This window comes from Trachypithecus francoisi, unplaced genomic scaffold (assembly GCF_009764315.1).
Source record: "Trachypithecus francoisi isolate TF-2019V2 unplaced genomic scaffold, Tfra_2.0 Lachesis_group6, whole genome shotgun sequence".
Lineage (NCBI taxonomy): Eukaryota > Metazoa > Chordata > Mammalia > Primates > Cercopithecidae > Trachypithecus > Trachypithecus francoisi.
In genome coordinates this window covers 92,806,389-92,830,486 of record NW_022681471.1, presented here as the reverse complement: position 1 = coordinate 92,830,486, position 24,098 = coordinate 92,806,389, and the positions used below count along the sequence as shown (strand labels likewise).

Genomic DNA, 24,098 nt, shown 5'->3' with positions numbered 1-24,098 from the left:
TACTTTTCCTTCAGATAGATGTGTGGCTCACTCCATTCCCTCATTTGTTTCAAGCATTGCTCAAATGTCACTGTTGTGGGTTGAGTTCTATGGAAATCAGACTCTAAGATGATGTTTGGCATGCAAGATATTATTAAGAAAGCTCTTGGAATCAACATGTGTGGAAGGGAAGAGAAGGAAGCAGGAGTGGACAGAAGGAGAAGTCAAGCTGTGACCAAGGCTTAATAACAGATTGCCTAATCCTACACTGAGCTCTAGAGCCAAAATGGCCTGTCAGAGTTGTCCCCCATTGGGTTGAAAAGTGCCACCCCTTTATGTACCCTTCTATCAGGACTGACCGTAGATGAGGTGGCTTTCTGTTGCTGTGGCAAGCCCTGAAGGGTAGTCAGCAATTCCAGAAGCTGGGCCACAGCTCCTTCCTTAAAAGAGAATCTGGACATAATGTGTCCATCATTGTCACCTTCTCAATAAGTCTTATCTTGACCACTCTATGTCTGCTTGCAAACTGCATCCTACTTCCTGCACCTCTAGATCTCTCTTACCTCATTCTATTTTTCTGTAGTACTAATCATGATTTAACAAACCATGTCATGTATTTACTCTGTTTTGTGTTTATAGTCCGTCTCTCTTGATGATAATGTAGGGTCCATGAGGGCAGATATTTGTATCATTTGTTCACGAGTATATAACGAGTGCCCAGAACTGTGCCTGGCACTAGTAGACAGTTAATTGATATTTGTGAATGAATGACGTTTGGTGAGTTCTAGCTAATAATCAATGCAGTATGAAACATGGTCAGAAGTCGGTGTTGAAAATAGGAGATGAACTTTGTCTTTAGTTTCTGGTGTTCACTGCTATTCCAAAGAAGAGAGATACCAAGAGGTGTTTATTATTTCTAATAATTATTTCTATTTTCTACAGCTATTCACAAGCCTCTGGTATTTGGTGACCTGTTTCTGACCTGTACTTGATTAATTCAGCTTTGGGACCCCAAGGGAAAGATGAGTAATGACATGTAGAAGTCTGCTGACCCATACCAAGTGTGCTTCTAATATTGATGAATACTGGCATTTCGTTTACATCAAGTTATTATGTACAATATATATATTTTTCGTAGTATGCTAATGCTAACAGGCATGGCATGTTAAGATCAATAGATATCTTAACAGTTGGCCCATTAACCCCTGATGGTCAACATAATTTGGTAGTGTAGACAGCAGTTCAACAATAGCAGGGATTGTCATAGGAAGGAAAGAGAGCATTCAGCAGAGCAAAGATATAAATTCCTTTTGTTACCACTGACTGCACTTGCAGGTCATGTCAGGTCAGGTTTTATTGCTCTTGGCTAAAGGCCAGTGCAAGATTTACAGAGCAAGAAAGAGGCTCCAGGGGAGACCAGTGTGAATTATAGGGTCAGCTGGAGAGAGGCATGAAAGTGGTTAGCATGTCAGAGGTAATTTTTATAAACGGAATCATCAGACCACTGCATCACTGTCAGTTTTATTATGAAGTTTTTAATTTTATTATGAAGTGTTTTAAACATTTAGAAATACTTGTTTAAATATTGCTGATGGGTTCATTGAAGAAAACCTAGAGATATAGAAAATCATAAACAGGAAAATAAAAATCACCCATTGAAAACTCCTGTAATATTCTACTATATTTTCTTCTGGATTTTTTTCCACATACCCATTCACTTGCACTTTTATACTTAAACAATATGTCTTTTCATTTTTCCCTAAAGCTGCAATCACATTGCGGATACTACTGCATGTCCTGCTTTATTTACTTTTAACTGTCTCTTTAGCATATTCCCATATTATTAAATGTCTGTGAACATGATTTCTAGTTCAAATAACATGAGAAGGGGTAGCATGTGTGCACCTGCGTATTCCTTTTTACCAGTCCTCTATTTATACATTTATGCTGTTCTCAAATATTTAGTATTAAATAATATTGCTATGATCATTCTTGTATATACGCCATTTTGTACATCCTTGAATATTTTTTAAGGATGATTCTCTAGAAGTGGAATTACTGGGTTAAAGAATGTAGACACTTAAAAGGCTCTTTACGCCCATTGTCATGCGACCCCCTGAATGGCTGCTTCTGTTTGTACTTCCACTAAAAAGTGTATCAAATTGTTTCAATACCATAGATAACACTGGAAATTCTCAGTATTTGTATCTTTGCCTGTCTGGGTTAAAAAATGACATTTTTATTCTCATTTAAATTTGCACTTACAGAGTGGATTTTTTTTTCACATTTTGATGGGTCGTTTGAATTTATTCTTCTGTACAATGTCTGTTTTTGTCCTTTCCCCCATTTTCTTTGGGAGAAGATATTTTTTCTTATACATTCCTGTTTTTCCTAACTTAAATATATATGTATTGTTATAAATATTCAGAAACTACAGGACAAACACAAAGAAAAATACTGTAGGGAATAAGGGAAAACTTCTCCTTCATTCTCTGAAAGCTTACTGAAAATCAACTGACAAAAGGCAGTTTAATAGGAGAAAAGGCACACAAATTTATTGACTTGAACACGGGAGAATCACAGAGTGATTACTCTACCGCACAATGGGGTACAGATGCTTATATATCCTTCTTAGAGGAAAGGGAGATGGGAAAGTATGGATGATTTTAGCGGGATAGTAAATGATTTTTAGGGGAATTCAATGGGCTTGAAAAACATACAGTGGCCTAGCACAAAGTTTGTTTGGCTTGCAGAGCAGATAATGATTTGTGACAAAAGTCTGTCCAGGTGCATTGACAGACATCAGTCTTTCTTCCTTCCTGTGATACGAGCTTAGTTAATGAAAACTCCAGGAAGGGACCAGAGGTAATTTTTTTTTTCCTTTGGTGAGTTTGTTCTTTAAGCAGATAAGGAAACTTCAGAGAACAACTTCATCCTATGTTTTGGGAAAGACGAAAGATTGGAAGACAGGAGGGGAAGGAACATCAGAGAGCCCTTGAGGCTTGTTTAGTTCAGCATATCAAAACACCGTATTTTGGGGGCTCAGTTTCTGAGCCCCCAAAAGACAATCCACAATCCGATGACCCAGAGATAAAAAAGGTAGTATTTTGATTTGTTTTCCTTTTAGATGTATATGCACTTTTTAATATTATATATATAAATAATTTTACAACTTTAGAATATAATATACATTTTGTTTTTATCTTTGTTTCATACTTCCATCAAAATTACTATTAATTACTCATGGATACATGAATAATATACTTTTAAAATGAAAAACATTATAGATAAGATCAAAATCCCCTTTGACCACCCTCTCTCCGAATCTGGCCCCTGTCCTCTGCCTTCCCTCCCCAGGGGCCACCAAAGTCACCACTGTTGTCAATTTGACTGGCATCCTTTCAAACAGATGTCATACATTTATGTCACAATTGGAATTTTGTGTGTAAGTCTATATGTGTGTATCCTTTTACAATTTTTATTGTTATATAAGCTCAAAGAAAAGTTGTGGAATGTAAATGTTTAATATGATGAATTATTATGAAGTGAGAACTTACATTACCTCACCCAGGTCAAAGAACAGAGTATTTCCAGCACCCCAACCTCGTTTGTGTCCCTCACCAATCACACCATTCTTCTAATTCTTCCTGAATGTTATGATACCCACTTTCTGGCCTTTTTTAAAAAATAATTTTATTATTTAGGTTTACATCCCTAAACATTATAGGGTTTTTTTTTTTTTTCTGTTTTAAACCTTATGCAGGTAGAATTATGCTGTGTAATGTATTTTTTTGTGCCATGATTCTTTCACTTTCTTCTTTGTGAGATTAATCTATATTTTTGCCTGCAGGCATTCTTTGCTCATTTTCCTCACAGTGTAGTATTCCATTATGTTAATACAGCACCATTTGTTTATCCCTTCTTCTGTTGATGGATATTTGGATTGTTTCCAGCTTTGGACAATTACAAATGGTATAAACTTTGTCTTTATTTTTACTTTTTCACATGTCGCTTGATACATATGTGAATGAGTTTCTGTAGGTTATAAATATAGGAGTAGAATTACTGGATCATTGGGTATGCACATCTCCAGCTCTATTAGAAAATGCTGAAGTGTTTTTCAAAAGGTTTGTGCCAATCTACACTCCCATTACTCACGTGTGAGAGGTTCTATTGTTCCACATCCTCTCCAACATTTGACGTTGTCATATTTTTTTGAGTTTTGCCAATATGGTGGGTGTGTAGCCGTAGTTTTTGTAATTTTAATTTACATTTTTCTGATTACTAATGAGGCTGAGCATTTTTTAATATGTCTATTGGCCATTTGGACTTACTACTTTATAGAGGTACCTGTTTACATCATTTTTTCTATTAGATTGCCCATCTTTTTCCTATTGATTTGTAGGAGTTCTTTACATATTTTGAATCCAGTCCTTTATCAGTTTATATGAGTTGCAAATATATTCTGTATCTTAAAATTTTCTCTCTATGGTGTCTTTTGAGAAACATAACTTCTTAATTTTAATATAATCAAATTTATGAATGTTTTTCTTTATGATGAGTGTTTTTGTTACTTGGGTATATGCTTTTACTTATACATCATATCATATATTTCTATCATTTTGCAATTTGATTTTTTTTTTTTTTTTTGAGGCGGAGTCTAGCTCTGTCGCCCGGACTGGAGTGCAGTGGCCGGATCTCAGCTCACTGCAAGCTCCGCCTCCCGGGTTTACGCCATTCTCTCGCCTCAGCCTCCCGAGTAGCTGGGACTACAGGCGCCCGCCACCTCGTCCGGCTAGTTTTTTGTATTTTTAGTAGAGACGGGGTTTCACCGTGTTAGCCAGGATGGTCTCGATCTTCTGACCTCGTGATCCGCCCGTCTCGGCCTCCCAAAGTGCTGGGATTACAGGCTTGAGCCACCGCGCCCGGCCGCAATTTGATTTTTTAATTCATCAATATGTTATCCATTCTTGTTAATACATTTACAATTATTTATTATTCTGAACTAGTGTATAGTGTTCTAAATTGTAACTATTCCACAGTTCATTTAATCATTTCTTCATTGAAGGTCATTTAGATTTTTAGTTTTATTTTCTTTTTGCTGTTCTTAAAAAATATAATACTTAACATCTTTTTATATAAATCCTTTTTTTGTCACCCTCACTACTTCCTTGCAATGAATTCTTGGCTGTTGAATTATTTGATTGAATATATGAACTTTAAAAAATTTGTTGTTTGCCAAATTAACCTTCAGACATTCCTAATAATTTATATGAGTGCTAGCATTATACACATCCATTAGTCTAGGCAGTTGCCAACGCTGGATTATATTTTAAAAATCTTTGTCAATAATAAGACCATAAAACTTTTAGAGAAAAACATTGGCAAATATATTTACTACCTTGTATTGTTTAAACAAGGCTAATAAAGGGCTGACCATAAAATAAATACTTTAAAAGTGATGTATATTAAAATTAAAGACTTCTGTTCATTAGCAAAAGGGAAAAAGCAATCCAAAGAGTAGGAGACAATATTCATAATATGCGTACCTGACAATAGACCCATATCCAGAATATATAAAGAACTCTGACTAATCAGTAAGAAAAAGGCATACAACCTAAGAGGAAAATGGACAAAAGACTTGGATGGATGCTGTATAAGTAAGTATAACCATGGCCAATAAACATAAGAAAAAGCGCTTATTTTATTATATTCAAGGAAATGCAAATAAAATCCAAACTGAAACAGCACTACAAACCCACTAGAATGGCTATAATACAAAATAATGGAAAACACTAAGTGTTGATGAGGATGTAGAGCACTTGAAACTCTCATACGTTGTTGGTGGTGGTATAAGTTGAAACAAACATTTTGGTCAACTATTTGACAGTATCTACAACCCGGAAAAAGTACACACCTATGACCGACCAACATTATTTCTAGGTATATATCCAACAGAAACGTGTACTTTGGAGCACCAAAAGACATTGTGAAAAGAAAATAAAAAGTCAGGGCCCCAAATCACTATGCCAAAAGGAAAAAGTTGAGCTGAGAACTGAGTCATGCAGGAAACTGTCTTTCCTTTGTTTCTAAGCAGATAGCTGCAGGTAAAGGCTAACTGTCTCCACAGGTTGGTTCACTTTATCCTAGGAAGTGCGGATGTACTGAGTGCCAGATGAATACATAATTGACTATTCCCCTACCGGCTTCTTTTCTCTTCCAACATGTGAATTCAGTAATGTGACCGTACTGTCCCTCTTTCCCCTCCAGTCTGCTCTTCCCCTTTAAATATGAAGCCCTCAAAATCATCTTTGGAGAAATGGACAGATCTCCCTTCCAAGCACGTTCAGATATTTTTGGTTTACAAATTGGTGACCAACAGAAGGGATTCTGAGTGGAGGTGGCCCTGATATCTGATGAATCTTTTATCAGTGCTTGATACCAGTGAAGTGGTGTCATTGTCTGGGGTAAATACCCAAAGTTTGTTGTCTCACACCAAGGGAATTGAGGACATGGACACACACAATAAGTGAGTTTGGGAGCAGTGGTTTAATAGGCAAAAGAAAGAGAAAGGAGAACACCTCTCCTGCCAGAGAGAGGGGCACCCAAATGGGACTTCTGGCCCATGGTGGAGTGCACAGGGTTTTATAGACAGGCTTGAGGAGTGGTGTCTGACTTACATAGGGCCCAAAGATTGGCTGGACCATGTGTGACATTTACATAGCATGCAGGGAAGCTGGCTGCCCCACCCTAATCTTATGATGCAAAGGAGTCTTTGCCTGGCTGGCACCATGTGGTCTGCTCCCGACTGCCCACGTGGTTGAAAAGGAAAAGGGAAATGGAGCCACCATTTGAATATGCCTCCTTCCAGGTAGCCTTTTCCTATTGGCACAGCTGCTGGCACTCACCAGTACAAGCTTCCAGCGTGCTTATCTATGTCTGCAGCTTGATTTACAGGCTGCTCTTGTTAGAAAAGTATGATTTGGGGGCTTCTTTCATTAAAAGGAAAGCATTACTGAGGACTTCCTTACCCTCACTATCTGCCAAGGTAATTTCTTCTTAACTCCTATATCACCAACTTGAGCTATCTCTATCGTTCAAACCAACAAGACAATTTGCTGAGGCCTGGGAGTGCCCCTCTCCAGAGAATCCTTAATCTCCCAAAATTGGTTGATATCTAAGGCTTATTTTGCTGTGTAACTCCCTTTCTGGAGTTTTATCACTCATCCCAACAAGGAAGGTGAGTTTTCCTGCTTCCCTGACGATTGAGAGCTCCTCCATCTGGAGCTTCAGCTCACTTTCAGCTTGCTTCCAACATGGAAGGCAAGTTTGAGTTTTTTCAGCTTCTGAGATGATAGAGAGCAGTTTTCTGCCTGGGCCCCATTTCTAGGTAAGTAGCTGAATTGGAGTTTTGTCTGGGAAATTCTCCTTAATAACTAAAAGTTAAGATAAACACAGCTAATCTTAATTTCTCCTTACCATTAGGACACTAAGTAATCATATAAATTGTGTGATCATTTGTTTGTTTTGCTTCACTGTTTTTCTTTAGTTTTGTTTTCTTCTGTTTTTGTTGTTTTGTGGTTTCAGTCTTTTTTCCCAGCTCCACCTGACTTGGTCAAATTCAAAGGAAAGTTCCAAATTGTGGGGAACAAGGCCTCTGAATTGGCTAAATTCCCTGCAGCTAAAAAGTAAAAGGGGGAAAAAACCTGGCGATCAAAAGAAAAAAAAGATCCTGATTACCTGAGGGACTTTATTTACACAACAAGACCCCCATTTGCTAGCCAAGCACAAACTGAAAGAGCAATGGCAGCCTCCCTATGGTGTAGTTCAGGAGCTAAGATTCTGCCACTTTTTTCACCATGACAGCCTGGGTTTTGTTTCTAAATTTGTGTTACTTTGAAATATCAGCAGGTTGTCCAGCTAAAATATGGTAATAAGAGATTTAAAAGGATTTTTTTTGAAGAGCTCAATGGTATGTGTGTACATATATATATAATATATAGAGAGAGAGAGAGAGAGAGAGAGAGAGAGAGAGTGTGTGTGTGTGTGTCTTTATGCTTTTTTTTTTTTTTTTTTTTTTTTGAGGCAGAGTCTCGCTCTGTCGCCCGGACTGGAGTGCAGTGGCCGGATCTCAGCTCACTGAGCTCCGCCTCCCGGGTTTACGCCATTCTCCTGCCTCAGCCTCCTGGTAGCTGGGACTACAGGCGCCCGCCACCTCGCCCGGCTAGTTTTTGTATTTTTAGTAGAGACGGGGTTTCACTGTGTTAGCCAAGATGGTCTCGATCTCCTGACCTCGTGATCCGCCCGTCTCGGCCTCCCAAAGTGCTGGGATTACAGGCTTGAGCCACCGCGCCCGGCCACTTTTTTTTTCTTTCCTAGGATCTTGTGCTTTGATTAAAAAGTTTCTTTTTCTTCTCAGTTGACTGAATTCTGTTTTCTCAATGTACTTCTGCCTGTCTTTCCTTCCTCTTACCATCCTCTGCTGCATGAGGGAATCTAAGACAATTTCTAACAGCCTGTGATTGCTTAAAGAAAACAGAGAAGGCGCCAAACTCCTTTTTGGGAGAAACCTCTGTTTTTCATTATGGACCCTCAAGGTAAACAGACAAGGTCCTCTCATATCTGAAACTGCTTGCTTTTTGTATTGTATTACCTGATTTTTTTTTTTACTAAAAGAGTTACCACAGGGGTCATTCTGTGTTAAGATAAATGGGCACAGTTCAAAGGTAGAGAAATGTTTCTGTAGCAAAGTGCACTATAAAAGCATTACATGGCCTAGTCCCGTGATATCTCTTTTTGGATTTACTGGTCAAGCAATTTTATATTTACCTCTGCTAGAGATTATAAGGTGTCAACATTAGGCATGAGAGTTATAAAGCTATAAATGCAGTCCAAAAGAGAATTATTTTTGTTTGTGTAATTTTTCATAAATAAGGCATTTAATATTGTTGGTTTAATAAAAACAGCTAAATCCTGAATTATCAGCCAACAAAAAGAACCATTTATTTAACCTTATGTTCTCACTTAGTTGAACGCTTGAAATTCACAGGCTATAAAAATGGTTAACAGGAAAGTAACTTTAATGATGACTATCAGTTTTCATAAGTAATCTAGGTAAACCCTTAAAAAATAATTAAGTAAATGTAATGAAATAAATGCTTATAAATAAATTCATCATATAATTTAGACTCTAAGGCTATATTAAATTAAAAATAGATATTCATTAAATCTGGATCACTTCCAATTTCTTAAAAAGCATTATATTACAGGAAAACATTTTCTAAAAATGTGTTCTTATTAAAAGGAAATAATTTTTGTCTATTCAAAGGTTATTTATGAAATAAGGTAACAAGAACCAGTAAATAAGAGAGACATAAAGGAAGTTATAGAAATAAAGATTTAAAAGAGATTTAAAAGGTTTAAAAGAAAATAATTTTATATGCAATAGAATCTTATATGGTAAGTTTTCTATCCTAAGATAAAATGACTGATTATTTAAGAAACAAGAATGTTTAGGATAAAGCAGGAAATCCAAGCATATCATAAGTGGTTTGTGTAAATCATAATAAGCTTGTAAAAAGAGAATTTATTAAAAACCTTTATGTGATAAAGTGGCTATAATTAAAAGGAAATTATTTATAATAGTCTTCGAAGACATTGAGTTTTGGTATTAAAAATACACTAATACACTAAAGAATTGGTTAGAACAACAAAATGTTCTTATGGTATTTATTTACTCTTAATAAAATTACAAGAGATTTTTATTTTTCTTAACCCAGAAGTTTAACTTTTATTGCATCTGACTGTTTTCAGCTTTCTCTCCTCTTTGAGAAAGCCTGAGATAATAACTCACTCCAACTTTTTCATCAGCTCCTCTAAGTTTTTTTTTTTCCTCAGGTTCTAACTACGGTTGTGGTCTGATGCTAAAAATGTTTTATCTTAAAGGTCTAAAGGAAATGTTTTTCTTCCAATATGACATTCTGTTCTCTTGGCTTTTCTTAATACGTCTAGATTGTTTTATGAAATGGAAAACCTTCTCTTATGACCCAGGATACACCCTTCCTATGTCTAATTAATTCGAATACCGTTTTCATTAATTTTGACTTGCAGTTTATCTAAATGGACTCCCCATAGAGAAAAACAGTCACACTGCAGAAGGTCTTTTTTTGTTGCCTTTTGGTAACTGGCCTAACAAACAGATTTTGTGTTTTATCAAAATAATTCCTATGTCATTTTTATTAAGTTTTGATTTACTTAGGAAAACAGATTAAATTTTTTTAAGACTGAGGTTATTACATTTATGTAACTTTTTGTATTGCCTTGAAGGTTTTTGTGCTGTTAAGTTATAGGGCTTTGAGTCCTGGGTCTAAAAAGGACACCAAGTCCTGCCAATCTTCAACACTAACAGCAGTTAAAACCTCATTTTCAGACACAGGAGAGGATAACAATCAAAAGAAACTGTGTTCATGGAACAGAGGGCCAGAAATTAAATCATTCAACCCCTCTAGGCCCAGGGACTATTGCAGAACAGATGGGTACATGAGATTGTGAGGGCTGATTTTGAGACAGAAAACTAGTTCAGAGTTTCTATAAATTAGACATTAATATCAAAGGCACAGTGATGCAAGACCAGTATGTGGGCCCCTGTGTCAGAATAACAAGATTTTCTTGGCGCATTAAACTATTCTTTAATAAAAAAGTTTTAAAAAGTTTTATGAAATTATATCTTATGGTAAAGATGATTAAAATTTAATAGATTTGTTATAAATTTGAGAGACAAATTTAGTTGGCCTCATGCTGTCTTTATTAGGGTTTATTATTTGAGAAATTAAGTCTCCCCCCTCAAAGAATAAAGGTTTTGCCTTTAAAAAAATTTGAGTTATCACTTGGCTAAATGAATGACTTAGTTTATAATGATCTGTGATTCTATTTTGTGATATCAAATATTTGAAACTTTTGATATTTGATGAACTTTCTAAAATGGAATTCCCAGTCCTTTTGACCTCATTAATTATGTTTTGGTATTAGGTCCTCTGAAGTTCAAAAGAGATATATTTAACTTATTTGGTATAATGAAATCATACAGTAAACATTGTCAAATGTGAAATGATATTTAACCTTCTTTGGATTTTATTTATATAAATGTGTTATTAGTATGTATTCCAAAATATAAAAGTTCTATGATTCTGATATGTCTTAGTATATGTTATTAGTAACTGTTGTCATTATTATGTAGAATTGTTGTATGCCACAGAAATAACCAAATTTCCTTGTCAATTGCGTCTTTAACCATGGCTCTTTTAAGACCTTTGTCATCCACAATTGTTGCTTTACTTTGATCTTTTTATAGGGTGATATGTAATCAGCTATAGAACTCTGAGGAGTACTCTTAAATATAGGTTTCTGATAACTTTAGAGATTGTGCCATTGGAATAGAGATAATAACTTCCAGGACTCTCATGAAGAGGTGATGTATTACTGGGATTATTGATCCAATGTCAAGCAGAACAGGAGTTAGTTGCAAGGACTAAACTGACAGAAGACTGAAATAATCTTTTATGACCTTTTGTTTAAAACATTTGCTGATTCTTTTTGTTTTGCTTTTTAGGGCCAAGAAAACTTTCTGTTTTTTTCTTTTTTTCTTTGAGACAGAGTCTCACTCTGTCACTCAGGCTGGAGTGCAGTGGCATGATCTTGGCTCACTGCAACCTCTACCTCCTGGGTTCAAGCGATTCTCATACCTTGGCCTCCCAAGTGGCTGCGACTACAGGTGCCCACCACCATGCCTGGCTAATTTTTTGTACTTTTAGTAGAGACGGGATTTCATCATGTTGGCCAGGCTGGTCTTGAACTCCTGACCTCAGGTGATCTGCCTTCCTTGGCCTCTCAAAGTGCTGAGATAACAGGCATAAGCCACCACGCCTGGTCAACTTTCTGTTCTTTTAAGCTGTTTATAGCTTTTAATAATTGAGTAAAGTGTACTCTAGTGAGAAAAATTTAAGACATAATTCCTTTCTCTCTACCTAATTTCTCCAAAATTTGGAAACTATTTGTGAATATTCTTAATTTATGGCAATATAGTTATTTGCATAAGTTCAATAAGAACCTGTTTTCTTTTATATAATTGGAGGGCATAATTGGGCATAATTGGAGACACTAGTTATTTTACTAAGGCTTTGACTGGAATAACATTTTCAGATTTCCTTGAAAAAAATGAGTCTGACCTAAACAGCCAATAAAAGCCCCTTGGAAAAATTGGCCTCATACTTTGTCCTTTACAAGGTCCTGACCTGTGGTAAGTATAGAATGCTACTTTCTGACAGGTCTAGGGACTTCAAGTTTTCTTGGTACCGTGAAAGAGAGGAATTCACCCAATTCATAAAGGTATCTGCAGACACAGATAAATCCTTGGCTAGGTTTGAGGCTTTTAAAAGGTCTAATCTTAGATTCCTTATGGAAAAGGGTCTAGCAAAGCCAATTTTCTTTTAAAGAGAGCCTATAATAGCAAATGATTATTCTCACTTATTATTTGATTATGGAAATAATCAAGCCAAGAATAATAGGACTAAACCTTATTTTACAAATAAATTGGTCCTGCTATTTTGTCTTTAATACAATTGAGGAACTGAAGAGAAAAATCATGTTTCAAAATAAACTATAGTACATCTGTTATTAGATTCTAGACTTGCCTAATGTTTTTCATTTTATTATTTTTTACAATTTGGGCTGAATTCTAAATTTTTCTTGGCTACAAGTCTCCAAAATAATGTTTTCAATTTTTTTCCTTCTTTTCCTTGTTTAATTCATTTTTCCTAATTTGAAATCACTAAAAATTATGCTGTGCTTTGCTTAAAGCCCTGCAGACTGAAGCTAGACAACTTAAACTTTGGAAGAAAATAACAGCAACCTATTTATATATATAAACCAACTTTCATACCTGCCTACCCATGTATGAACTTCAGAGTAATATGGCGTATGCGGTTTTCCAGGAATGTTTTCACTTTTTTTGTGTGTGTTGTTTTCGTTCTCTCTTCCTCCCCTTATTTTTTCTTTGTGGGATGTGAGACTTCACAACCTGTTAAAAATGATTACTCCTAACAATGTGGGCTATATCTGTCTAGGATAAACCATCCTAGCCAAGTGAGATCAAACAAAACTCAAGACCGGAGACTAAGTTCCTTCTAAATGTTTTCTCAAAAGATTTTTTGAAAGATAAGGGGAGAGAAACTGAAAAGGAAAATAAAATCTCCAATTCGTTATGCAAAAGGAAAAAGTTAAGCTGAAAGCTGAGTCGTGCAAGAAATGGCCTTTCCTTTTGTTCCTAAGCCAACAAGTTGATGGATGCAGCACACCAACATGGCACAAGTATACATATGTAACAAACCTGCACGTTATGCACATGTACCCTAGAACTTGAAGTATAATAAAAAAAAAAAAAAAAAAGGTAAATACCTCCACAGGTAGCTACTCTATGTTCACCTTATCTTATGGAAAGTGCTGATTTACTGAGTGCAAGATTAATACGTAGTTGACTATTCCTCTATTTGCTCCTTTTCTCTTGCAACCTGTGGATTCAGTAATGCGACCATGCCCTCCCTGTTTCCCCTCCAGCCTGCTCTTCCACTTTAAATACTGAAGCCCTTAAAATTATCTTTGGAGAAAGACACAGACCTCCTTAACCTTGGCAAAATAAACTTCCCAATTGTTTGAGACCCATCTCAGGTATTTTTCGGTTTGCAACATGTACTAAATATCCAAAGGCAGATTCTTCGTAATAGTCTCAAAGTGGAAACTATCCAATAATCATAAACAGTAAAATGAATAAATTTTATTATATCCACAATGAATTATTTAACACAGCAATGAGAATAAATGATGCTTGACTACACTCTATAACATAGGTGAGTCTCACAAAGTAATCTGGGTGAAAGAAACTAGGAAAAAGAGTACGTAGTATATTATTCCATTTTTATATAGGATTAAAAGGGGCAAAACATGCTGTTAGAAGTTAGAGTAGTGGTTACCCTTGGCCAGGAGTGGAAAGCTGTGACTGGCAGGGAAAATAAGGGAACTTCTGGGATGCAGGATTTTTTTTTTTTTTTAAAGAAAACAGTTTATTGAGTAGCAGAAACCAGATTACAGTAGGTTGTAGAATTTAGAGGGTGGTAGAGAATTATATATGTGCAAATATTATGTCGTCATCTAAGGCAAATCTGATATTTATTGGTTAAATTTATAGACTTTTCTTTCTCCCTGCACTACTCAAATACAGTTATCTACTCCTCTTCAGTGCTCAGTTCTATGCTCTTTTCTAGACACTCACTGAGTGAGTTCATACATTCTCATGGTTTTAACTGCTTATATGCTAATGATTTCCAAATTGACATTGTCAGTCTTTTTTCCTCAAACTTCAAATTCTTACAGTCCATTGCATAGCACACGGATGCAGGTAAATTTTGTTTCTTGATCTGAGTACTATTAAATAGTTAAAGGGATAGCTTCAACTTGTGAAAATCCAGCTAGCTATATACTTTGTATGTACTCTTTCTGTATGTATAGTATACTTCAATAAAAGGCTATTTTAAATGTATGTGATAGACCACAAATCATATGCTATCATTCTTCAGTTGCATTTCTTTGATTTTTACAGAGTTTGAAATTTTTTTCATATGTTTATTGGCACTTTGCACTGTTTCCTTTTTTACATTATTTATTTATGTTTTTACTAATTTTTATATGAGGATATTTGCCTTTTTATCTTTGACATAAAAGCTAAGAATATTAACTTTTTGTCATTTATGTTGCAAATATTTTTTCATTTGTCATTTTCCTGGCATAGGAAAGTGCTTAATTTAATCTTGATGTAATCAATTCTATCAGTCATTTCCTTCATAATTTCTTGGTTTTCGCTTATGCTTAACTAACTCAAATGCCCTCAGACCTCTTTAGTTTGTGAGTACAAGCACAATCACAGTAACACTCCATTTTTTTTGATTTGTAGCTCCCACCTGCTGAATTGTAGGACCTCAGTCTCTACCTTGTTTTTGCACACTCCCATGTCCCCCAAGTTATTTTTGGGACTCCCTATACTCTGCAGCCTCCTTGTTGAGAAGAGTGTTTGTATCTCTCAAACTTCTGAGGGTGCCACACCACCAGGCATGACCTCTGCTGTATACCTTACTCTGTCTGGTACTACCTCCTGGTGTTCTTAGGGACTCACACCCTGGAGTGAAGGAAGATACTCTTCAGTCCTAACCGTGCTGCAGTCTTATGTGGTCCAGAAATGGGGAGAATGTCACTTGTTCCCTAAACAGCAACAGGTGCTGTATGATCATTAAGTAGATATATAAAAATAGAAAATTACCTCTGTCATTGTGGTTTTCAAACTCATTAGCATCAAAATGTGTATCATTTCATAACTTTTTTGTATAAAGTGTTTTACTCAACAAAGAGCTGGCTGTGGTTTTTCCATGATGCTTTAGTGACTCATCCATCAGGCTTGCTAGTTTATAAACATAACTGTAAGTGGCAGGAAGGTAGAAGCTTTAGACTCTTTAGGAAGCCTGTATTCCTGAACATCTATTTACTTCATCTCTGAAATTAAGCTTACAGTGTCTACAAGGAGTAACTAATAATCCATTTGTGCAGAGAAGTTTTGATAAGAATAACATGCATTTCTGAGTATTTATTTAATAAAATAACTTTATGCTTTAAAAAAGTCTATATTGCAATCAAAGCTTTAAAAAGTATTAAGGAGGGTAAAAAATGGCAGATCTGAGTACAAGAATCTTAAGAAACTGTAGATGAAATGCTGTATGTAGGTGTAAAATATTAGTAAAAATGCATTAATATTTTTATCAACTACTCTAAGATCTGCCATTTTATGTTATGCCAGTTTTTATATTTTCATCCATGTTCATTGTATGTTTTTGTGTTCTCAAGCACCTTTTCCCTGATAAAACCGGTCCGAAGTTTGTCTACCTTATTATTAATTTTTAAATTGGCTTAGCAGTTCTTTGATTGATTTAGTAATTATGTTTTCTTCATTCAATGTACTGATTTCTGTTTTTGTTTAATCTTAATTCCCTTCCCTTTCATATCTTGTTATTTGTGATTTTCATGACTACTTGTATTAAATCTTAGCTTAATCATTTTTATCTGTTTTTGCTTAGTAAGGTATTTAAAGCTATAAATTGGTCTCTGAACATTGGAATCAGGCATTAATTTTTAAAGTAGTGTATTTATTGTAATTATTTTCCCTTAAGTGAAAACATGTTCACTATTAAAATGCAAACATACACACATATATGGAGGATAAAAGTGATATGCCAATCTCTTTTTGCATTCCTTCTCTGTAATACTTCTTTTCTTATCCAGAGATACAGTTATTGCTTTATCTATCTCCCAGATGTATTTTTATGCATTTATCAATGTATGTGTGTGTGTCATTTATATTTATATACTTACACATGTATATACACATATATAGCTTACATATTATAAGTATTGTTCACATATACAGATAATTCTATAAATTGATTTCTTTTAATATGTCATAGATATATTAATTTCCAGTTGCCCTCTAATAATATTTTACCAGTTTACACTAGCTATAAGAGGTTTGCTTTCTAATATGCTATCCAATACTGCAGGGAATCGGTCTTTTTAACTTTGGCAAAATTGTTAGGTAACAAGGTATATTATTATTTTTATATTAACGTAACTTCTTTGATTATTAGTGAGATTAAAGTAATTTAATTTGTCTATTAGCAATATATATTCTCTATAAATTGCTTCCATATTCTTTGCTCAGTTTTCTTTTTTTTTTTCTGTTTTTGAGACTGAGTTTTGCTCTTATTCCCCAGGCTAGAGTGCAGTGGCGAAATCTCGGCTCACTGCAACCTCCGCCTTCCAGTTTCAAGCGATCCTGCTGCCTCAGTCTCCCAAGTCGCTGGGATTATAGGCGCCTGCCAGCAGGCCCAGCTAATTTTTTTGTATTTTTAGTAGAGACAGGGTTTCACCATGTTGGTCAGGCTGGTCTCGAACTGCTGACCTTGTGATCCACCCGCCTTGGCCTCCCAAAGTGTTGGGATTTCAGGCGTGAGCCACCGCGCCCGGTCTTTGCTCAGTTTTCTATTAGGTTGTTTATCTTTTTCTGTTTTGTTTGGCTAGCTCTCATTATTTTCCGAGTGGTTGATAAATAACATTTGATATCCCACTTGACCCAAGCATTATTTAGGAGAGTGGTTCTATATTTCCAAGCAGTTGGGGATTTTTTTTGTTTGAAATGTTGCTATTTCTTTTCAATTTTGTTGCACTGAGGTTAGAAATGTAACCTGTATAATAACTACTTTTTGGAATTTATTGAGGTTTACTTCATGGTCTAATATATAATTAATTAAAAAATATTTCCATGGATATTGATAAAAGGTATATTTTCTTTTGTGAATTATGTAGTACACATCTACCAAACCAATCATATTTCTTATATATGCAGAACCTTTGCATCGTCAGAATTTTTTTTTCCTAAATACAAGATAGGTCAGTTAGTCTTCTGGTGTTATTTGTTTTGTAACTGTATCCTTATATATTTAAACAGTTTTTGCTTACGATATATAAATAGTGCAACTATTTTAAATGCATTAGATTCAAAAGTACAACTTTTTAATGTAATGTTATTTAGCACAAATATTTTATGACTACTGTATCTTCATTTAAAGTTGCATATTTATTGTAAAATAACCCTGTGTAGCTTACTTATATTTTTTCTACCTTCATTTGTTGTTGTTGTTTTTATATTTTTGTTTGTTCTTTTTCTTTTGAGATGGAGTCCCGTTCTGCCACCCAGGCTGGAGTGCAATGGCACGATGTCTGCTCACTGCAACCTCTGCCTCCTGGGTTCAAGCGATTCTCCTGCTCAGCCTCCTAAGTAGTTGGGATTACAGATGCCCACCACCATGCCCATCTAATTTTTGTATTGTTAGTAGAGATGGGGTTTCACCATGTTGGTCAGGCTGGTCTCGAACTCCTGACCTCAGGTGATCCACCCGCCTTGGCCTCCCAAAGTATTGGGATTACAGGCGTGAGCCACCGCACCTGGCCTGTTCTTTTTTAAAACTGTGATAGCTTTAATCATTTTGTTTTAGGCTTGTCTCTTTTAAACAGCATATGTTTTGTTGTTGTTGTGTTTTTTGAGACAGAGTTTCACTCTTGTTGTCTAGGCTGGAGTGCAATGGCGCAATCTTGGCTCACTGCAACCTCTGTCTCCCAGGTTCAAGTGAGTCTCCTGCCTCAGCCTCCCGAGTAGCTGGAACTACAGGCATGTGCTACCACACCCGGCTAATTTTGTATATTTGGTGGAGATGGGGTTTCATCATGTTGGTCAGAGTGATCTCCAACCCTGACCTCAGGTGATCTGCCCGCCTTGGCCTCCCAAAGTGCTAGGATTACAGGTGTGAGCCACTGCGCCCGGCCAGCAGTGTATGATTTTTGCCGTATATTACTCCAATATAAGAATCTTTGTTTTTGTTTAAATAATTACTATGTGAGGTAATACATATGTTAATTAGCTCAATTTGACCATTTGACAGCATATGCATATTTCAAAACATGTTGTACACCATAAATATATACAATATTTCTTGGCCAATTTTTAAAAGAATCTTTACTTTTAAAATATAGGTGCTTAACTCATAAATATTTGTTGTTATGCCTGCTGGGTTTGATCTTACTTTTGCTATTTTTTTCTTATGGTTCCTTTGTTTTATTTAATTTACTTTTCTTTTGTTACATAGACTTATTTCTTTGCTTTATCCTTTCCAGGAATTTGGAACACAGAATATTTTATAAATTCTACATATTTTTCACATTTTAATATTTCTAGAATTAAAATACATCTTATAATGTAGGGTATGCCATAGTTTAATTTGCAACAGTTTTTCTTTCTTAATGGTACAGAAAAAAGATGTTTCTTAAAAATGATGTCACCTTAGGTTAGATGAAATGCAATATGTCTCATTTTTATTTGTTTTTACTTTATTTTTTTCAAAGGATTTGGAAAACATATTTTTCTAATTGAGTCAAAAACAAAATGACATTTTATTTAATTAATTTTTCTAGCTTTCTTAAGGTATAATCGACAAATAAAAAATTGTATACATTCAAAGTGTACAATATGATGTTTTTATATATGTATATATTGTGAAATGATTATGACTATCAAGCTAATTAACATATTCATAACCTCATATGGTTACTTTTCTTTTTATGTGTGTAGTGAGAACATTTAAGATCTACTCTATTAGCAAATTTAGGTATACAATATTATTAACTATAGTTACACACTGTACATTCATTCCATTCATTCTCCACAGTTTATTCATTTTAATGGCTTATTTCATTAATGTAATGTATTCCAGTTTCATCCATGTTGTCACAAATGACAGGATTTCCTTCTTTATAATAAGCAATAATATTCATTGTGTGTGTATATACATACATGCATAGCACATTTTCTTTATTCATTCATATGTTGGCAGACATTTAGGTTGTTTCCATATCTTGGCTATCGTGAATAATGCTGCAATGAACATGGCAGTGCAGATATTTCTCTGAGATGCTGATTTTATATCCTTTGGATATACACCCAGAAGTGGGATTGCTGAATCATATGGTAGTTCTATTTAAATTTTTTGAGAAAAGTTTACACTATTTTCCCTTATGGCTATACCAATTATATTCCCAACAACAGTGAGAACAAATTTCCCTTTTTCCACCTCTGACCATCATTTCTTTTTTTATTTGACATTTTTATTATTGACTTTTATTTTTTATAATTACTTTTTAATTGACAGATAATAATTGTATATATTTGTGGGATACAATGTGATATTTTAGTGTATCTTTATGGGATACAATGTGATATTTTAATCTATGTATATGTTATGGAAAGATTCAGTAAAGCTAATTAACATACCATCACCTCACTGATTTATCATCTTTCTGTGGTGAGAATGTTAAGAAATCTATGTTAGCAATTTTGAAATATACATTATTAATTGTTGTCATCATGCTGTGCGCTAGATCACTAAAACCTATTCCTTAAGTCTAACTGAAACTTTGTACCCTTTGATCAACATCTTTACTATCCCCATCCCTTCTCCTCCCCGCTAAACCCTAGTAATCACCTTTCTACATTGGACAGATCATCTAGACAGCAAATCAGTAAGAAAATATTGGACTTGAATTCTGAGTTAGACTAGACACTGTTACCTTTTAACTTTTTGGATAATTGTCAACCTAACGGGTATGAGATGATATCTTATTGTGGTTTTAATTTTCATTTCTCTGATGATTAGTGATGTTGAGCATCTTGTCATATAATTGTTGGCCATTTTATGTCTTCTTTGAAAAAATGTTTACTCAGGTCCTTTGTCCATTTTTAATCAGGTTATTTGTTATTTCACTATTGAGTTGCATGAGTTCCTCACATGTTTTTAACTAACCACTTATTGGATATATGGTTTGCAAATATTTTTTCCCATCCGTGTGTTTCCTTTAATTTTGTTGATTATTTTTCTTTTGCTGTGCAGAAACATTTTGTTTCGAGTAGTTCAATGTGATCCATATAAAAACTGTAATTACATTTTTCACAAAAATAGAAAAAAATATAAAATTTGTATGAAATCACAGAAGACCCCATGTAGCTAAACCAATTTTAAGCAAAAAGAACAAAACTGGAGGAATCACACCTCCTAAATTAAAGTTATATTACAAACTAGAGTAATCAAAACAGCATGGTACTGGCGTAAAAACAGACACAGAGACCAGTGGAACATAGAAAGCCAGAAATAAACCCATGCACATATGGCCAGCTAATGTTTCACAAAGGCACCAAGAATATACAGTGGAGAAAAGATAGTCTCTTTAATAAATGGTTTTGGGCAAACTAGAAATCCACATGTTAAAAAAGTGAATTATATCATCAAACCATACACAAAAATCAACTCAAAATGAGTCAAAGCCTTAAATGTAAGGCCTGAAATTGTAAAACTCCTAGAAGTAAACACGGGAAATGCTCCAAGACACTGGTCTTGACAATAATTTTTTTGGATATGACATTGAAAGCACAGGCAGCAAAGGCAAAAAGACACAGGTGGGACTAAGATGACATTTTAAATATTTCCCTCCATTTAAAAATAAGAAACTTTTCAAAAAGGCATTACCACCTTCTTCTTTGATCCAATTACTTCCTAGTCTGAAGTCTTTATACCTCAGTTGTTGCTATGGAAGTATTATTTTATAGTATATATTTTATCTTTTAAGAGTGACTTTTGACTATTGCATACAGTTTTGCAACCAAATTCATAAGAATCATTTACATTAGTTTTTGGTTTAATAGGTTTGATGTTTCCTGCTAGTCCTTTTGTTATACAACTTGCCTATTCTTGACATATTCATTTTCTTTACTTCTCAATTGGATAGAGTTTCTTTTCTTTTTTTTTTTATGAGAAAATGCACAATTATTTTAAGAGTTTATTTTCAACCAAATTTTTCGGAAGTGCATATATAGTGAATATAGCTTTTGAACCTTTGCATATGTGAGCTGACTTTCTGTTGCCTATGCATACAAATATAATGACTATGTATCATATAAAATAAAGATCATATTCCTGGCGGGCGCGGTGCCTCAAGTCTGTAATCCAGCACTTTGGGAGGCCGAGACGGGCGGATCACGAGGTCAGGAGATCGAGACCATCCTGGCTAATACGGTGAAACCCTGTCTCTACTTAAAAATACAAAAAACTAGCCGGGCGACGAGGCGGGCGCCTGTAGTCCCAGCTACTCGGGAGGCTGAGGCAGGAGAATGGCGTAAACCGGGAGGCGGAGCTTGCAGTGAGCTGAGATCCGGCCACTGCACTCCAGCTGGGGGGCAGAGCAAGACTCCGTCTCAAAAAAAAAAAAAAAAGATCATATTCCGTTTCCTTCAGATATGTCTTCCAGTATTTTATATTGCAGAAAAGGATTCTAAACTCAGCTTCATTTTTGTTCTTTTTTTGTAATTTGTTTTTCATGTCTGGGTGTTTGTACAATTTCCTTTACCCTTACAAAGAAAAACAGAATGACCAAGATTGATATTTCTAGAGATGTAGTGAGCTCTCTATACCTGTAAATGTAGGGAATTGACATTCATTGGGTGCCTCTTACTTCTTTCCTCCTCTTCTTAAATGACCCCACAGGTCCTAGCTATTTGATTTAAGTAGATTATTGATATGAGATCTTTCTTCTCTGAAAAGATAAGCATTTAATATTCTAAATTTTCATCTAAGAATTGCTTTAGCTGTACCCTACAAGTTTGATGTGCTAATTCAAAATATTTCCTTATTTCCATTGTGAGTTCCTATTTGACTCACATTTAGAGACCTATGAAAACATCTTATAGATATAACATGTTACTTTAAAGAGATGAAGCCTTATCTTAGATCACAAAGAATAGAACAAAAAAAATGCAAAAACTAGCTCCACCCACACACAGTTTGGCTTTATGTTTTCTCAATTTTCATATTTTTAGGTTGGCTATCTCTTGACAGGTTTCTGTAGATTTATCACTTGGGGCCCATGTTAGAGTTATGTGTGGATTGCACATTACAATTACAGAGTTAGAGAATTATGGGTATTTCCATGTGCCAAATTTTACTAGTGGTTCTTACACCTTCAATTTTCTTTTCTTTTCTTTTTTTTTGTATGTTAGTGTTGTTTTCTTTCAAATTGAAGAACTCCCTTTAGCATTTTTTCTAAGATGGGTCTGGTGGTGATAAATTTTTTCAGCTTTTGTTTGTTTGGGAAATAATTTACCTTTCCTTAATATTTGAAGAATAGCTTTGCTGGATGCAGTATTATTGGACGTTCTTTTTTTTTTCTTTCTTTCAGAACTTTGAAAATGTCAACCTACTCCCTCCTGATGTGTGTGATTTCCATTGAGAATACCAAATGAATTGGAGCTCCTTTATGCTATTTGCTAATTTTCTCTTGCTGCTTTTAGGATCCTCTCTTTATCTTTGTCCTTTGAGAGTTTGATTATATACGTTGAGGTAGTCTTATTTGGATCATACCAAAAATCAGTAGCATTTCTTTGTGCCAACACTGAACAATCTGAAAAAAAAAAAAGGTAATCCCATTTATAATAGCCACGAATAAAACTAAATACCTTGGAATTAACTTAACCAAAGAAGTGAAAGATCTCTCTGTAATGAAATCTATAAAAAACTGATGGAAGAAATTGAGGACACCAAAAATGGAAAAATATTTCATCTTCATGGATTAGAAGATTCAATGTTGTTAAAATGTGCATACTACCCAAAGCAATCTACAGACTCAATGTAATCCCTATCAAAATACCAATGCCATTCTTCACAGAAATAGAAAAAACAATCCTAAAATTTATGTAGAACCACACAAAAGAGCCAGAAAATAGCTAAAGCTGTCCTAAGCAAAAGGAACAAAACTGGAGGTATCACATTACCTGACTCCAAATGATACTACCGAACTATAGTAACCTAAACAACATAGTGCTGGCATAACAAACACATAGACAAATGGAACAGAATAGAGAACCCAGAAACAAACTAAGACATCTAGAGTGAACTAATTTTCAACAGACGTGCCAAGAGCCTACACTGGGGAAAAGACAGTCTCATCAATACATGGTACTAGGAAACCTGAATATACATATGAGGAAGAATGTATCTAGACCCTTATCTCTTTCCATATACGAAAACCAAATAAAAATAGATTAAAGATTCAAATATAAGACCTTACACTATGAAACAACTATAAGAAAACATTGGAGAAACTCTCCAGGACATTTGGGCAACAATTTATCGAGTATTATCCCATAAGAACCCAGGCAACCAAAACAAAAATGAACAAATGGAATCACATAAAATTAAAAGCTTCTGCACAGCAAAGGAAACAACAAAGTGAAGGGATAACCCACAGAATAGGAGAAAATATTTGCAAACTACTCGTCTGACAAGGGATTAATAACCAGAATATTTAAGGAACTCAAACAACTCTATAAGAAAAACATATAATCCATTTAAAAATGGACAAAAGGTTTG

At 34.9% G+C, this 24,098-nt stretch overlaps 1 long non-coding RNA gene across 1 annotated transcript; it reads left to right on the top strand.

The window, feature by feature from the left end:
• Positions 1 to 7,266: 7,266 nt before the first annotated feature.
• Positions 7,267 to 23,055, top strand: LOC117077228. The gene is made up of 3 exons (XR_004434707.1): positions 7,267 to 7,369; positions 12,178 to 12,274; positions 22,909 to 23,055. It is a non-coding gene; the product is annotated as an uncharacterized LOC117077228 (long non-coding RNA).
• Positions 23,056 to 24,098: the final 1,043 nt, after the last annotated feature.